Source organism: Cibotium barometz, chromosome 43 (assembly GCF_041138505.1).
Source record: "Cibotium barometz isolate CiBa-2024 chromosome 43, ASM4113850v1, whole genome shotgun sequence".
NCBI classification, from domain to species: Eukaryota; Viridiplantae; Streptophyta; class Polypodiopsida; order Cyatheales; family Cibotiaceae; genus Cibotium; species Cibotium barometz.
In genome coordinates, this window is record NC_141088.1 from 15,079,621 (window position 1) to 15,088,204 (window position 8,584).

General features: G+C 44.1%; 1 protein-coding gene across 1 annotated transcript in view; it reads left to right on the top strand.

Annotated features, from left to right (window-relative positions):
* Window positions 1-7,964, top strand: part of LOC147613575 (S-adenosyl-L-methionine-dependent methyltransferases superfamily protein) — a 46,524-nt gene extending 38,560 nt beyond the window's left edge. The window contains exon 10 of the mRNA XM_086781574.1: window positions 7,827-7,964. The gene's annotated coding sequence lies outside the window, so the exon portion shown is untranslated. The remainder of the gene's footprint in view (window positions 1-7,826) is intronic.
* The last annotated feature ends 620 nt before the right edge of the window (window positions 7,965-8,584 follow it).

An 8,584-nucleotide genomic window follows, 5' to 3' on the forward strand; every position in this document is an offset into this window, starting at 1 on the left:
AAGATTTATCTTATGTGGCCATTGGTTTTCTGTATTGACATCCCGCCTGTGACTCCATACCTCAATTGCTGCCAGTGATCATTTCTGCCAGGCCCAGCTAAATTTTGTTTTTGGTCATGGAGGGCTGGGTTTTCGTCAGAATTCGATTCTGAGCATAGGGTTGTGTCGCCTCACCCTATGTCATCTACTTGGTGAGTCGATTCTGAATTTATGGGAAGATTTCTGCCAAGTGCCCGTGGGCGCCAGCCGACGTATTTTCCGACTTCATCAACAGCCCAGCCCCACTGCTGCTTTGTTTCATGACTGGGAGTGCACCCAACAGGACCAAAGTAGTCACCAATTGCTCAATAAAGAAAACAAATCCTCGGTCACCAACCAAGGCCAAAGCAGTCACCAACTACTTGTCAAAGAAAGCAAACCCTCGGTAATCAACCAGGGCCAAAGGACTAACTAATTGCTCTTCAAAGTAAGCAAACCCTCGGTCACCAACTAGGGCCAAACAATCACCAACTGTTTCCTTGATTTCCCGGCAATCCACACGATTGTCCAAACCAACAGCTTCAAACAGGCCCAAAACAGCACTTAGGCCAAATCGTTTTGCAACCAGTGATGAGTAGGGTTGAAGCCGGGCACAAACTGTATCGGCTCCGCCCCAAGAAAACCCTTGGTGCCTTGCTGAATTTTGCTATAAATCAGCACAGTCAGCCTATAGGGAAGCAAGAGAAGCTGTCGACCAGCCCTAGAGAGCTTGTATGCAACTCGACTGGCTCTCTATAGCCTGTATGCAAGTCGGCCAGCACTTGGAAAGAGAGAAATCACTCTCGACCAGCCCAGCAGCACCAGTTTGATAGTTGACCAGCCATGTAGCACATACTCATGGTGTTGACCAGTTGGCTAGCAGCAGCAGCAGCAGTAGTCGGCCAGCCTCAAAACTCTCCTCATTGCTGTCCAACAGCCCTATGCTCTCCATAGAAGAAGTCGACTTGATCTTTTTGGCTGCCTTGACTTGTTCAACACACTAGGCTCCCAGAAAAGCAACTCGTGGGTCATAAAAATAACCCCTCAGCCACTTTTAGCAACTCGTGGGCTTTTGCTCTAGTGCCCGGGTGCCTAGCACTCATAATTGGTCCTAGTTAAAGTCCTGCCTGATCTGAATTCTCTTATAAATTATAAGTTTGTCCGCCCAAACTTTAATGAATATGAACCTGTAACCATAGAGTTTAATAGACAAAGGAAATAATAGTTAAATAAGGTTTGAGTGTGCACACTTACCAACCGCCACTTGCAAAACACATAAAAATCACTGCCTTACTCCCAAACAGGTGTGCACACACGTGTCCACGGGGTGTATAGGCGTCCCCGATGCCCGTGGACATTCACAAGCAAAAAACTAGGCAATGTCCAAGCAAACAAAACAAGAGACACATGCAAATGCATTTCATAGGCAAATGCTTGTGTGCGATGATTTGGATTAAATCTCCCAACTTGCCATGTTATACACCAAAATAGTTGTGACCATGGCCAGCACCCATGTTGGGTCCAAATACTGTACTCACTAGAGCCAGCACCCATGTTGGGTCCAAATACTGTACTCACTAGAGCAACTGCCCTTGCATGAGTCCAGTTAACTCACTAGAGTCACCAACCCTTCCATGAGTTCACATACTCACTGAAGAGAGTCACCAACTCTTTCATGAGTTTACACACTCACTAGGGTCACCAACCCTTGCATGAGTGCATAAATTCAGTAGTCAGAGTCACCAACTCTTATATGAGTGAATCGATCATGCTCCAGGAAATCCTTCCGCATGGCACAGTTCTATGGAGGATTGTGACATCCCCCTCGGCTTCTAATCAGTTGTCCGCAACTAAAAAGCATCCATATATGCAGTAAAGAGGTCTGGGTACTCCTTAAAATATTCTTCATCAATCCACTTCGGATCAAGTGCTGTGGGTAATTTTTGAATTTAACCAGATATCTACGAACAAGCTTGCCATGAGGCGCTTTTCATTCTTTGTGAAAGACAATCTACTTAGGCTCAAGGATTTCTTTCAATTCATCAATCTCTGGTTGGTCCTCCACAACAAGGGATTAGGACCAACATATGGTTTTAAGAGACTGACAGGAAAGGCATTATGTATCCGCCAATGATCTAGTAACACCAATCGAAAAGGTACCTCATTGATCTTCTCCAAGATCTGAAATGGTCTATAATACCTGCAAGATAGCTTGGGATACATTTTCTCTTTGCCTGTCTTCTTACAGAGGTGAGCTTTTTGGAATTTCAATAAAACCCAATCACCCTTCTTAAATTGTAACTGTTTCCGATGTTTATCTACAGCTTTCTTATGCTTTTCTTGGGATCTCTGTATGGCTATCCTGACCTGTGAAAAAGGCAGTATCGAGATCCTTGACATACTCATCTGCTGCAAATATTTCATCCTTTGTGCGTAGGATAGGATAGGAGGCAAAATAACTTTGCTATAAACAATTTCAAGGGTGCCTTACCCGTAGAAGTATGCACTGTATTGTTGTAGGCAAACTCAAGTGGTAGATATGTCTCCCAGTCTGACTTGCGGTCAGAGACATAAGATTTCAGCAGTTCAAGCATTGCTGAATTTGCAATTTCACTCTGTCCATCCGTCTGTGGATGATATGCCGAAGAGAAATTTAGCTTGGTTCCCATATTATCAAATAGTGCGTACCAAAAGAGACTAGTGGTGCGAAGATCACGGTCCCCCACAATTGTCTTTGGCATGCCGTGATGCTTGAAGATTTGGGCCAAAAATATCTTCGTCATATGCTCTGGCTGTATGGTTTTCTGTACTGGAATGAAATGTGCTTGTTTACTGAATCTGTCCACAATAGTCCAAATCATTCCCTTGTTGCGTTTTCGGAAGATCCATGATAAAATCCATGGCGATACTTTCCCAAGGCTGATTCGGAATTGGCAACGGTTGAAGCAACCCTGGAGTCTTATGCCTGTCAAATTTGACCTTCTGGCAAACCAAACATTGGCATACATAATCATCAATGTCTTTACACATCTGAGGCCAAAAGAAATACTTCTCCAAAGCTTGTGTAGTGGCAAGAATGCCTCTGTCCTGCATAAGGCGGTATATGGCATTTCTCCAACACTTTTTGCTTTAAGTTTTTATGCACACAAAGGCACTTATGCATCATCAAATACCCATCACGTATGAAATAGTTCGGGGCTGAATTGCCCTGTTGTAAATCAGCCCATATATGCTGAAAATCATCATCTGGGTGATAGGCATCACGCATATCTGAGAGATCTTGATGATAGGCCACAATAATGGCATGAACTTGAGGCCTTCGGGAAAGCGCATCAGCCACTACAATTCTTTCCGGGAGTGTGTAAAATCTGAAAATGAAACATAGAGAGGAAATTTGCCCATCTCATATGCTTTTCAGACAACTTCGTTTGCGTAAGAAAGTACGGAAGACTTTGATGATCCGGCTTAACGGTAAATTTAGCTCCCAACAAATAATGCTTCCACATCGTGAGAGCATGAATGACTGCAAGAAGCTCTTTGTCATAAACGTGCAAAATAAGTTCCGCGTGTTGCAACCGGCGTCTTTTGTATGCTACAACATGTCCTTCTTGGTTTAATACTGCACCAATATAATCTCCACATGCATCACACTAGGCAGGACTATTTTAATACACGTGGCGGCCAAGGGACGGGCACTGGACATGTTTTGGGCACTGGGCAGGACTATTTAATAGATGTGGTGGCCAAGGGACCGGCATTGGACATGTTTTGGGTTGTTTGCTTGTAGGCGCCCCTTTCTGGACCTAAAAAGCGCACAACTCGTTATTTCTAGTAGGGAAGCTCGAAAACTGGAGGTGAAGCTGGTCACATGCTTTCCAGATGGCTGGTGGGAGCCGGCCGACCTGTTTTGGAGAGCAAGAACTGCTGGCTGTTGTGATAAAAACTCTCTTGAGTGCCGGTCGACTGAGATTAGAGCCTGGTGTGGGCGGATCTGGTGTGGGCTGAGAGTCTGGTGAGGGCCAAAAAAGTTAATGATAGATGCTTGTGGGGTATCCTACCTCTTGGGCTACTGCCTCCGTAGTCAGACTCCTACGTACAGTATGTCTACATCGCCTCCCACGGTTAGCTTGGAGTCCATAGTTGGCAGAGGAGGATCATAGCACAGAGAGAGAGAGAGAGAAGAAGAAGAAGAAAAAGAAGCTCTTTTAACGTCGTAGGAACAATCCCAAGAGACCAAATATGATCTATCCGACGGGAGTGAGATTCGAACACAAGACGTGTTGAATAACAACTCCATGAGCTAACCAATCTACCACACATTGGGTGATAGAAAGGTTAGCCCATTTTGTTTATTCACCCACACACCTGTTTGAAGAAGCTCTTTTAACGTCGTAGGAACAATCCCAAGAGACCAAATATGATCTATCCGACGGGAGTGAGATTCGAACACAAGACGTGTTGAATAAGAGAGAAATGAAATGAAATGAAATGTTATATTAACGTCTTCAAAAGGCCATAATGACCTATGAGACCAAAAAGTTACATCATATCCACGAGGTACATAATCTTGGGTACAAAATAGTAATAAAGAAAGATAACAAAAATCTAGAACTTTAAAATTTGATCTAGGTACATGAGCTAGAGAGAGAGAGAGAGAGAGAGAGAGAGAGAGAGAGAGAGAGAGAGTTGTATTAACGTCTTCAAAAGGCCAAAATGACCTATGAGACCAAAAGGTTACATCATATCCACGAGGTACATAATCCTGGGTACAAAATAGTAATAAAGAAAGACAACAAAAATCTAGAACTTTAAAATCTGATCTAGGTACATGAGCAGAGAGCTTTCATATCACCCTAATACATCCCTCATGGGCTGCTGTGATATGGTGCTCAAGGTGGTAAAACTGAGCTGGCGCAAGAAGGTCTTGCGATGATGGGAGATGATGGCCCGGATCTTCTTGTGGTGGCGTGGCCGTGGGCGAGGGCCATGGGGTCTGGGGCGTCGAGCTCTGCATAACTCAGTGGCTTTGTCGAGTGTCACACCTCTCAGCCGAGCTCCTACACTAGCCTGTGGTCTGGGTATGAGGCCCTCGGAGTGCTGGTATGGAAGAAGTCAGTGAGAGCTCTCTGTGCTGGTCCTCGAGCAAGTACAGCTGATCTGGATCTCACTAAGGACTCCTTGTGTCTACGGAGCTCTAGAAGAAAAAGTCCCAGGCATCTTTGATCCGGGAAGTCCACGATCTGGGAAAGTGGTCCAAACCCAGCTCGGAAGAGGCTGTGGAACCTCCCCCGAATCTCATAGTACACGGGGCATCGGCATATGTAATGGTCCTCTGTCTCGGGCTTTGTGTGACAGAGCTGGCATATCTTGTCCTCTGGTGCGGCCGCCCTAGGCCCATATCTGGCAGTCTCCACTCTCAGCTGGTGGGACGAGGTGCGGATCTGGCCGATCGCACATCTCACCCCAAAGGATAGGTGTATGTCCATGTAGCGTGGACGGATGATGAACCCATCCTCTATCAGGCATAGGAGGTGATCTCTGTAGAAGGCCATCTTTGTCCCCAGTGGACGACTAGGTGAACTCCATGTCCTTTGAGTATCCAGTTTGACAATGTCCTTCCTGATAACCCTGTTCCGCTCTGTGCGGCTGAGAGAGAGAGAGAGAGAGAGAGAGAGAGAGAGATTAATGACACGGCTATATATTGGATGAGGGTACACTTGTGGTTTAGAGTAATTAGTGAGGGAAAGCTAGTACATCACCTGGTGGCCATGTGGCCATTTGTAAAGTGATTTTGGTAATATATCTTCTATTACGAGAGAAAAAAAAGATTGTATTAATGTCTACAAAAGGTTTGAAGGATCTATGAGACAAGAGAGGTGTTTTAAAGAGGTTCACTACTTTAATTGCATCCCTTTGGTTTTTATTTTTGGGAGAGTGGGAGAGGGGGAGGGGGGGGGGGTGGGGTTGTGTGCATTTGAACTGAGCACCCACTTCGTAGACTACAGCTAGGCTAGCTTCCCCGCCCTGACCAAAGAGATGTTACATACAATCCATGAGTAACTTGGATGTCAAGACAACATGAATAAAGAAAAACAAGGTCTAGTATTGCACAAGCCCTGTGTATACAATGAAGTAGCCATAAAACTTCATGTGTTCTGACTCATCATGGATCATCCTCATGGCTGGAGTACAAAGCTGCAATATCTACTACATGTGGTGTTGAAGAATGTCCCGGATCTGGAGCTAGCGGGTGGAGGGTCTGGATCTGTGAGAGTGGGGATGTGTGGCTCTTTGGAGGGAGGTCGCCCTCTCAGTGATGATTTCCCTGTATGCATGGGGCCAAAGAATCAGGATTTGGTGTGTTGTTTGTACTCTGTCGGCTATATATTGCTTGACTTATGTACTCCAGGTAAGAAGCTTTGATGGGCGATCTAGATAGACTATGGGTCGAGGATGTCTTGTTTACAAGAGTGCTTGAACATAATAAACTTGATGATAAATAAAGGCTGCCAAACTAGTCTATATATAGAGGGGTCGGGCCTTTCATTTGAGGGCCTCTGTTCCCCAGCCCGTCGTCGCAAAAGGGATGCTATTCTCACTGGACTCTGATTGATTCTTATTCTACGTTGGGATGCAGGGATAGATTCATTTCCTCCTCGAAGAACTGTACGAACTATTTAGTAGGCTACCGCTCTGCGGACCCTTCGGGGTAATCCCGGGAGGGACTCATCTGCCAACGTTGGGATCTATTTGTATTTTCGAGGGAATCTGGCACATATTAACGGCATGTACATACGTCGGCAACACACACCCATGACTTGGTCCAAAATGACCAACTGATCATATCATCCAACTGGACCCTAAACCCTAAGCTTCCATGGTCATCTGAGACCATTTAGATCCTCAAATGGGTGCCCCGCAACCCAAGAACATTGTGTTCTTGGTTCGCTTTCCAGAGCACTCACACTAATGCGATCACATAGCCCGCACAAGTAGCCAAGATGACTTATGTAGAGTTGACACTATGCCAAGTAGGATGCATCCTACTTCACATAGTGCCAAGTTTGGCAACATTTGGCCATCATCCAGTGTCTCAATTGAAAACTTGGCATAGTTCCAAGTCTACATAAGACGGCTTCTATAGACTTGGCACTATGCCAAGTAGGATGCATCTTGCCAACATTTGGCCACCATATCCAATGTCTAAACTGAGAAGTATTGGGTGCCAAGGTGCTCACCATAGTGTCTACTCCTCATTCGTAAGCCATCTTGGCCACATTTGGCCACCATCCAATGTCTAAAATGGGAATTGTTGGTGGCTCACCACAACGTCTACTCCTCATATAGGGGCCTTAGAAAATAGAGCGCATTTATCGTCACCCGTAGAGTAACAACACGAGGGTGGAGAATTGATCAAATGCTTTTCTAACATTACTTACCCACCATAAGAAAGATGGTTGTTTGGTTTGAGATTCGAAAGGTCATGCCTAATACGTTTTTTGGTGATATAAAAAGAGCATTCCGTTATGGTGTCCCACACATTTAAAACATTAATAAAAAAATATTCCAAAAATCTCTACATTCCTTTGTGTGAGTATTGATGTCTTGAATAAATAAATGATTAGTATTATGGTAAAAACACAACCCATTTGCATGGTAGTGTATGGATGTGATGCCCCTTATACTTTTTAACTAGATTATATCATGGCAAATTTGCCTACATCTGTGATGAAAAAATGCTCAAAACCCTATTACCCTCTTTCCTTCCACACGTTTTTTTTTTGATGATATATATCTTACTTGTACAGGCTCGGGCCGAATGCACGATTGAGCCAACCAATCCCAATCTAAGGAATACCCATGGAATGCCTTTTTTTTTGGCCATCCTTTCATTGAGTGGCTTTCCAAAGAGGTCTACATGGACTATGTCTTCATTGATGCAAGCAAGTTTGCTAACACAATTTGCTAGCACTAATGTGCCTATCTAGATTCCACTTGCAACCTATGCTTGCAATGTATTTTCTTGACATTTTGATGAGATATAGGGGTGATTTGTATAAGCCATTTGTTTCGGACATAATAGTAGCACCATGCTTACATGCTTACCAAAGAGGTTAATCTCACTAATGACAGTAGCAATGGTGCTTACATGCTTAACAAAGAGGTTAATCTCACTAATGGAAGCTATTAAATAGTGTAGAGCTATAACATCTCTCTATAGGCTTGAAAAGATATATGTTTTTTATGATTCAAATAATTATCTTATAAGTGTTGAACTCAATTATTGGTTACAAATGCAGATATGTTTGGCACTTGGATTCCATGCCAACTATAATGCAAGGAATAGAGTATACTCAATCCACCCACATTCTCTATATGTACACCTCCTCTTACATGAAGATAGAAGTGCCCATGTTGCATTACTACTGCTAGACTTGTGTCTTTTAGGTTCTTGCCATAAGGAGACTTGGGTAAATTAATGAGATTATTTGGTTATGGTGTATTGCTAGACTTGTGCCTTTCAAGGTTCTTGCCATGAGGAGACTTGGGTAAAGTGTGGACTTCA